The sequence below is a fragment of the Lygodium microphyllum genome, chromosome 22 (assembly GCF_053477565.2).
Source record: "Lygodium microphyllum isolate KBCC chromosome 22, Lygodium_microphyllum_v1.1.10, whole genome shotgun sequence".
Lineage (NCBI taxonomy): Eukaryota > Viridiplantae > Streptophyta > Polypodiopsida > Schizaeales > Lygodiaceae > Lygodium > Lygodium microphyllum.
In genome coordinates, this window is record NC_141156.1 from 77,506,266 (window position 1) to 77,516,510 (window position 10,245).

The window sequence follows — 10,245 nt, forward strand, 5'->3', positions numbered from 1 at the left end:
ATCCCTCAATGGTGACTTACCTTTGCTTGGAGATTTCTTAGGCATTCCCACACTTGCTACTAAGCAAGGAGAAGACGCAGAGGGAATTTTAGGAGCATAGGCAGCACAAACCGAATCCTGTGACCCTAAAGACAAGCTTCTTATTTTCCTATTTGGTGTGCCCATATCTGGGGAGCCTTGAATATCTTTTGCATCAGACATCATAGGATCCATGATACAGCATGAAGAGAATAACCCAACCACACAAAAAAGGCATCCTCACTTTGTATCGTACAATGTCAATATGACGCAAAAACAAACTTGCAAGCCTAATGAACCACACTCCTTACTTCGTATCGTCCTTCAAACAAAAAATAAAAGGAAAAAGCATGTAAAATAACAAAGAAGACTCAAAAATAGCTCAAAAAGCCTAGGACAATTATTAGTTTAAAAAACAAATGAAGTCCTTGCCACTTGTATTTATACAAAACAAGGGGCCTTGCCACCTAAACAGCAACGTGGATGGCTATAGCCTAGAGAATTCAATCATAAATATATGTATGTATCATGTGGGTTCAATATGAGGGATTTTTAAAATACCATTTTTACATATTTTTTACATAGAAAAGGGTCCCATATAAAGGGATTACTTATAAAAGGTTTATGTTTTACTAAGGAAATTTTCACAAATAATGATATTTATAAATAGGCCTTGAACACATGTGATATAGAAGGTATACATATAGTAAATTCCCCGAGGGCTACAACAAACCCTAGCCAATCATACAATGCCATGTGTCGCGGGCCACATCTAGTATATAAGATGGGCCATGGCTTATGTGGCTCATTTTCTTCATCCAACAATGGTGTACCGCAGTGAGTCATCCACGAAATAGTGCAAAGAGTCCTCTTTCAAAACATCCCAACCATTGCCCTTCGTGCTGTATCAACCAAGGCCTAGTTTGTCATCCATAAAATGATGTGATGAGGACTTTGTCTTTAGCTCCCAACCTATCCTCTCATGGTGTATTATCCAATCCTGGTGAGTCCAAAAAATGGTGTGAGGAGCACTCCATCATTGGCTCCCAACCTTCCCTCTCACACCATATCAACTAGCCCTAATGAATCCCCAAAACAGCATGAAGAGGAGTCCTACATGGAGCTTGCAAAACTGGCATTTCGTGCCATTGGCCAGTGTGAGCCCAGTGAGTTATCCACGTTACGGTGTCGAGATGCTGCACGTCCACCACTGCGAACCTGAGGGCAGAGTTTTTCACTAGGAATTTGAGCTCATAAGTCAGCATCATTAGGAATTTGTTATCCATTGTGTGTGTCTTTTTGTTTGTCATTCAGTTTGAAAATTTGATTGCTTGGTTCCATCCTAAATTTTTGTATTCGCTGAGTAGTACTCAGACGTAAATAACCCACGTGTATGTTTTGTTTATAGCACCCTTGTAACTATGTATGGTAAATGTGGCAAACTTTTGGAAGTAGAAATTTTATTTGCTCATGGATCTAACCATAATGTGGTACTATGGTGTGCTCTACTTTCAATATATATGGAACAAGATCAGGGAGAAAAAGCTTTACGCCTCTATAGGAAAATGGTATAGGAAGGTGCTTCACCAAGCATAGGAGAAGAGGGTCGCACGTACGAGTGAAGAGACTTGATGTGCTATTCGTGTCTCTTTGGAACTTAAATGATGTAGATCAAAGTGTTGGCTCAAGGTTTTATCAAGGAAGATCAAAAGAACATTGAGAAGGAAGTATCAAGGACAAGCTAATGGAGAAGTTTTTTTGAGGATTTGGAGTGTTTCTATATTCTTGATCAAGTTTATGAATGGAGCAAAGCTAATAAGAAATGACTCATTGTGCCTTAATTCAGTCAAGATTGTGATGAAGGCTTATACAACATAAAGATGCTTGAAGGGTTTATATTTGGAAGGACTGAAGGCACTTGGGAATTCCTCTTACAAACTTTGGCATCTCATATTACATATTTAAGTTTCTAAGGCATGTTATTTTGCAAAGAGCTTTTCATGGACGAGATTGAGAGTCAGATTGTTTCCACCCTGCCAATGAATTGTGGAAGTTATACCAACACCCTCAAGTTATGTTAATGAGTTTGAGAAGGAGCGGGACTAAAAAGCTATGTTCCATATTTAGTCATCACCAATTGATGAAGACTTGAGGATATGACATTAATAAAGAGCATGTGGCATTTTGAAACACAGTATCGACATAATCTAGATCAAGAAGAAAGATGGCGACTGTTGATATTGCGGGGGAAGGATGGCAACATTGATGGCGAATCGATGACGCAATGCAACAGTTCGTTTACGAATTATGGTGGTATGATACGGCTCTATTGATCACACGCGGGCAATGATGATGGCCTCCGTTGATGACACTGAAGGACAAAGTGGTCATTGCAGGGAATCACGAGCAAGATGGCGGCCTACTCGACGTTCAAAAACATGACAAACATGATGGCATAGTAATCAAAAAACTTTGTTAAAAAGCTTTTAAAAGCCTTGAGCTTTTATAGGAAAAAGCTACGTGCTTTTTGGGTAGCTGCATTGTCGCGACATTGCGTGTCTACCACTGCAAAACACTGCAAACCTGAGGGTGGAGTTTTCTACTAAGATTTTGGACTCTTAAGTCAGCATTATTATGAGTTTATTTTCCATTTTTTGTTTCTTTTGTGTTTGCATTTGCATGACACACGAGCACATGTAGTTAGGCTAGGCACAAATTCTTCAATGCATTCATAATTTATTTATTTTTGTAGAGTATCACTCAATTGATTGCAAAGCATGGACTCAAATTTGCAAACTGCATGAGTGATTGGTCACGAAGTTCTTTTCCAAAGCATGTTCTTGATAGGGCACAATTCATGGAAAAATGGATCACATGAAGAAAACTCGAGAACTTGATGAAATTCAGATATTGCCAATCTAGATGATATGACTCTTCATAAGCAAAATTGGAACAATATTCAGCAGTCCATGAAAGCTAAAGGATATCCGCTCATATTATGGACATTTAAGTGGAGTAATGCTACAACCAACACTTTCATTCTTTATGAAGATGGTTAAAACAAGCTCTACAAAAAGAATGTTTTTGTGTGTTCAAAATGAGCATCGATAACATGTATCTTGCACAATGAAACAACTTTCCATATTGGTACATTCGGTATTGACAAGGCTCAACGATATTACACATAACTTGGATAATAACCTCTCTTGAAATCTATGGAGCTATAAATCTTGCTATTACACTTTGTGAAAAGGAGGAGTGTTTTATTCCCATGGAATCCTTAGTCATGCTTTGAAACTAGAATGATTGATCTATAAAATTGCCTTGCTGAGAACTTAAACCCTGATTAAAACTAATCAACTTTAGTGCAACAATATTGGTTAATAGATTTTCTAAAATCAATAGGCTATTATGACAGTTTTTAAGTGTGAAAAGGCTGAGGCGGCATGACTGATTAAAATGATGATGTCAGACCATTGAAGATGTAATTGATGATGTTCATAAAGAAGGGATGCTTAAAAAGCTTTTGATTGGAGGACAAAAGTAGATTGAATGACGCCATTAATTTTATGATCAAAGTTTTCGGATGCTTTTCCAAAAAGCTTACGGTCTGGTAAGTAAATATAAAGACCAATGAGCTCAGTGACGGGGATATAGGGACGAGGAAGGCAAAGGCTTGCTACAGAAGATGAAGAAGGGAACAAAAGAAAGAAGCAACTGCCAAACTGTCCTCAGACTCTAAAAATCGGGGCAGAATGCCTTTTGTACGGTCGTCTCCATGCACCTGTTCCTTCTGGGGACCGTCTGGGAGAGCTGGCCCTGCGTCTCCCATGGCTCTCTCTCTCTCTCTCTCTCTGTGAGAGTCTTTCTGAATTGGAGCCTTCCACAGAGTGTTTTTTATTATTTCTCAAGCTATAATCGTGGACCTCTTCGCTTGTTCCTCCATGCAGCCACAACCTAGATGCAACGGAGGGTGCTGGAGGACGAGGAGACGTAGAGGACTGCAACTAAAACGAGGGTAGCATTGACGACTGAGTTGCCGACGGAAGATTTTAAGGTGACGAAGAACGCGGACGGAGGGATCGAACAGAGGGCCAAGAGCTATCCAAATTCTGAGTCACCTCTATTCATGAAGGAGCTTCTTGCCATGTCAAAGGGAGAAAGCAATCCGATTTCTGAAGCCTGCAAGAATAAGCTTCAGTTGGTAGCTGCTACGCTAATCAACATTGAAGACAGAAAGATGAACTCTTTGTAGTTGGCGATCTTTGCCTTGCTTTGGCTGATGATTTGACGATGCTGTTGCAAAGAAAAGTAGGAAAGAAGACTGCAATGCTCAAGGTGTTGCCTTGAATACGTTTGTGTGAGGAAGCTTCTGAAATTTTTCAACGATAGATGTCTATCCTTTCTAGCCATCTGTGAGAGTACGTTGTCGTTATTGGCGGCATTAAGAGGAAGCTTCGCTTCAATTCTCGTTCTCAACTTCAGCCACTTTCTTGCAGTTAATATAGCATCCTTCTTGGTGATCAACAATGTGGTAGAGCTCACAGTATCTTGTACCTAGTTGTATTGATACATCAAAGAAGTTAAAAGTCATCATCTCCTCCGAGAATATTCTTTATGCCAACTTCAAAAATCAACATTCTGATTTTGTGAAGGGTTTGTGTAAGCTCAAAGATGGGTATTCTTTATGCTGCAAATTCAATTATGTCAAAACACTTTTTTTTTTTAAATCTTGATTCATAGAACTTCAAAGAAAATTTGTATGAATTTGTCAAGATTTATGAAGGTCCAAGCTTATATTTTGAGGAGTGTGTCTTTCGACAATTTGTGCTTCGAATGAAACACAAATCTAATCATCATCTCATTAGTTTGAGAACTCTTTTAACATCTAAACATCTTCTTTTCTATGAATTTGACTTGAATACTCTTCTTCATCCTTTGCTTCCATCTCACTAAGCGTCCTTGCGACAAGCAACATTCACGAACTCTCCACACGAATTTCCGTGCGACAGCGTGCTAAAAAGGAGATGGAGATTGGAGGGGGGCGCTATTCATGGTGATGGTTGTGATTGGAAAAGGTGATGACAATTGCAATCATGGCCGTTGAGCTTGAAGTTATGGCACCCTGAATGGAGCTTCTGGGAGATCGTTGCACATATAGAGCGTTAGCAATTCTGAGAGTTCATGTGCTACATTATTGACTGTGTCTCGATGAAACACGTCTTGCTGCAACGATCGGGCCAAAAAGATGGGGCATTCGGCCATGTGTGGAACTCTCATCCCAACAAGTATGGAGTAGGATCTCTCTCATATCATGTGTGTGGGAATGGCCATGGCCTGGTTCGAAAGTTCAATATCATGTGCTGATGTCAATGCTTCCGAATTTAAGCCAAAGACATCGACTTTGTGAAGTACTATTAATGTGACGGAGAGGTCTTACTATGGGTGGATTCTACAACTTGGAAGCAGTTGGAGTATTCCTTTTAGCATGTTCGGGTGGAGATCATCACCAATGACCAAGGCAACACTTTCAAAGTAGAGCATGGTCATGGGGTTTATTGCATCCATTAGGAAGTTTATCATGCATGAAATCGTCCTTGCCCTCTCTTCCCTGCTCGTTGGAATAGAGTCGTGTTTATCTCAAAATTCTTAACGCTCGTTGTAAAAATCATATCCTTGTGGAAGATCAAAGTATGGATCATGAAATATGTGCTATGCAGTTGAGCATAAGTACAATAGCAGCCTGAAAGAAGGTGATGTATGATCTCACTGCCTTCACTTTGCTCCCAATCATCATCAACAACAATCAAAACATCTTCTTCAGTATCATGAGGGTCATCGACATGTACAACAAGTATACAATATCCTACTTTGAGCTAGCTTGTAAAACATCTCTCGGTTGTGTTTCCAACATACCCTCATGACCCCATTGTCATCACTTACACTATCTCGAGTAGTTTATGCTACTAGTTGCCACCATAATTGACTTGGAGAAACTTCATGGGATTGTGCCATCACCTTTGGCAAGGTCTTATTGACAATCTTATGATTGAGAATTTTAATAGTAGATGGCATTCACGTAAAGTATTTGTACTTCAAACTTTCATCTCACAAAGCATCCTTGGACGAGTGACTTTCACAAACTCTTACACGTATTCCAGCAACATTTGGTGAACTCGACCTGAAAGCGTCGAGTTCTCCGATCATCGAGATGGAAGACCCTTCGAATAATTCACCTTCATCATCAACTATTTCTTATTTTTCGATCAATGAGATGAAGACTTTGTTACAAACTATTTCTTTAGTCCATTATGATGCAAAATTAATAGATGCAATTATCTATGCAACAGCAGTAGCAGTTGCACCAATAGTAGTTGGATCAACAACGATTGTTGCATCAAGAATAGGAGCATACGCATGGTGCGACCAAGGCGATCGAGGCTGTGGTTAGTGAGTAAAAATTATTTGATGGCCGGAATTTTTTAGCCTACATTAAAGCCTCTGAAAGCCAGATGCACTTCTTCAAAGTTTCAACCAACTAAAGCAACTATTTTTTCAATTTGTCACACCTACTTTGCAAGTTAGAGTGACAGATTTCTTTGTACATGACTCTAGCTGGGATGCTTTCAAGAAAGTGCTCAAAGATTAATATTTTCTGGAAGATTATGGTATTGCTATGCAAAAGGCATTCAAACAGTGGGTTTATTAGCCCAACAAAGGACTTGTTGCTTCTGAATTGTTGCAGGAGTTTGAAGAGCGATACAACCAGTTGGATGCACTAGAGCAAAGAGCTTACGACTCTAAGAAAGTTGAGTTATTCTTACATGCAGCTGATCCTGCACTTCAAGATGAGATGGGAGAGCTGCTAGAGGACTGCACGCAGCCTATGGGATTGAAAGACAGATTGGCAGGATGCTATCAATGCAGTTTCTACACCGACAAAGAGGTGGAGATGGAAGGCTCGCTTGCAGAACGGGATGCAGTCACCACCAGCGATGTCTTCTTCTACCACGACTTCTCCTACTTCTCCTGTTGCACCATCCACTACTTCTCCTATTTCTGAGCCTGTGACTATGTCTATGCCTATTCATGCTGCAGTTGTCAGACCGGACTGCAAAATTGGCTGTCAAAGATATGGTGGATGAGATTTCAAAGAACTTAAAAGACCTACAAATCAAGATGACTAGAATGGAGCAGTAGCCACTTAGTCCAACTCTAGTTTCAGTCCCAACTTCTTCTACTCTTGCAAATTCTTCCAAGAGTGATCATGTCCATCATTGCATGTGATGTGATAGTCCGAATCATGAGAGCAGAGGGACCATCAATATTTTGAAGAGGCGAGAAGGCTAAAGTTGGTAGTCTGGAAAGACAAGATGATATGTTTTGGTGATACAGAGCTGCCAATCAAACCAAATTTTAGTAAGGGTGGTATGAAGAAATTGTTAAAGGAGTCTCTTTTGTGCTCTTCTTATGTGATGCAAGAGGTGGCAAGAGAAGCTACTATCTATGGTCTTCAGCTAGAGTAATTGCCAAAGGATGAATCTCCTTTATGGTCTTATGTGATGCAAGAGGTGGCAAGAGAAGCTACTATCTATGGTCTTCAGTTAGAGTAATTGCCGAAGGACGAATCTCCTTTATGGTCCTATGCACTGCAATGCAGAGAAAATGGGAAAAGCTTCAACATCTGAACTTTCAGCGGTGATGCGATCAAGAAAGGGACTGGATGGGATGATCGAGTTGATGTCTTTTCTATCTATGCCTATATGGCAAAATCTCAAGGATTCGAAGCGCTTGTTGAGGAGAAGTGGAAAAGAGATGATGATTAGCCTGAAGGTTCAAAGAGGGTGATTAGGAGGAGTGATCCAGTTTCATAGCCTTCTTCTTCAAGACCAAAGCAAAGTATGGCTAATGTTCAGAAGTTGAAAGTACAGGAAGATCAGTAAGCCCAGAAGACAAAGGATCTGATGCTGAAAAAGCAACCTAGATTCAAGCTACTTTTTGACATTGAGACCACTATGGACTTGAAAAAGGTGCTTAAGGATCGGATTCTTAACTGAAAAATTGAATTCACTCTTGGAGAAGTCCTTGGGATTGCCAAAAGATAATTTCATGATGTTGTCATCGACATCATTAAAAGAAAATGACAGATTATCGAAGAGCTAACATAGGATATGATCCATCGAGAGGCTTTAGCAGTGCTGAGGCTATTATCTATGGCTTGCAAAATGAGGAGATTAATAAGGAGTCTACAGATGGAGCTTTATGTATGCAATCCAAGAAGACTATACAGCCTTTACTTCAACCCGTATAGTATGCAGAGAGTGATGACATGCCTAGATTGGTGCCTCCTAGCCATTTTTCTCGCAATCACTAAGCTCGTGTGACTACGGAGATGGTTGTCAAGCTTGATAAAACGGAGACCCCTTGTGTTGCTCTTTTGGATCATGGCTCCGAGATTAATGTCACAGTGCATGGATTGTATGATATTGGTAGATGGCCAGTTGATGTGGATCATGGTTGGTGCATGCGTGCAGCCAACAACATTGCATGAGATTTGTATGCTGCTGGTTTGAACTTGAAGATTTCTATTGGAGATGTGGATGAGACTTATCATTTCTTTGTGCAAAACTCTCATTACTATCCTATTATTTTGGGGTAGCCATTCATTGCTATCTCAGATGGAGACTAAGGTTCTAGATGATGGGTTTGCCTATGCACGGATTTGAAGCAAGGATGGAAAGAGGAGTTCATGACAGTTTGTGTCAACCATCAGCAGAATAAGGATTCTTTGAGGGATTTCCCTCTTCCAGTAGGAGAGTCAATTTTTGTTAGGTACCACTGTCTTGCAAGATGAGAGTGGTATGAGACTGACAAGGAAAGCTCTTGCCTCTCGTGGCAGCAGTAGTTTTTTCTCAGGAGTTTATGGTGTGTCTACTGAAAGTACTTTCTGTTTTCAGCATATTATGGACATGCCTAGAGCTACCATGTAGTACTTGAAGAGAAAAGAAAAAGAATTGAAGCTTGCAGGTCTTTTATAGGATGAAAATAGGGTAGATGGTCTCTATGACGGAGGGCTATCATGCTCAGATACTATGGAGGATCTTTCAACATTGCTGAAAACTAAAAATCAAGAGTTGTCATTTGTCTTATAGATCCATTCTCTGGAAATGTATTGTGAAATTGTTGATTTCATGCTGCAAGAAAATTTTGGTGCTGAGAATTCTCGGCAAAATGTGTTCTTTGCTGAAATATTTCAGCAAAAAGATTTACAGGGTGTTGTTTATACACATAAAATTTTGTGTTTACCAAGATATTTATAGCAAGAGTTGTGCAAGAGCTGAAATTTGCAAGTTGTAGCAAAGAAGCCAGAGAACAGACAAAATATAAGACAGTTGACAAGAAGATCGGACAAATTGTAGGACCGCTACCTTTGGATAGTGATGAGATGATTAAGACAGTAGCTATGTAGCCTCCTTTACGAGATCCTGCAGGTATTGGACACAAAACTTCAACTAAGAGATGAAGATTGCGACTGAAGATTTTTTAATTCTAGTAGAAGTGAAATGTTTTGAGCAGATGTCCAGATGTGTATGCTTCTATAGAGATCTACTAATTCGGTTGCTCATATGATGAATGGGATGAACAAGGTCTTACAGGATTTTATTCCAGAGCTTACCATGCCTTTGATTGATGATCTGCTAAGGGCTGTTTGGAGAAAGAGAAGGATGAGACTTTACATAATCATGGTTGTAAGTACTTTATGGCCACGCATATCAAAGATGTTGAGAGGATTCTTTGTAGGCTAGAGAAAGTGAATTTGACCTTGTCGGGGATGAAGTCTATTTTTGGTGCCAGAGAGGTTTTGATTATTGGACATATGTGTGGTTATTATGGCAGGAGGCCTTCCCCTGCAAAGGTTGATGCCATAGAGAAGATTGCGGAGACTTGCTCTTCTACTTCGGAGGTTTGCAGGTTTCTTGGAGCTTGTGTATTTTATCGTATTTTGATTCCTCATTTTGCTCATATTGCAAATGATCTCTACCAGCTCTTGAGAAAAGGGTAGCGCTTTCCTTGGGACATGAGACACACTAGAGCTATGCAGAAGGAAGCTGAAAGAAATTGTTAAGAGCTACTCTGACTCTTCAAAAAGCAAATTATGAGTGTGTGAGACCTATTGTACTCTTTCTTGATACTAGTCCTATCAGCATTGGATGGGCTATTAGCCAG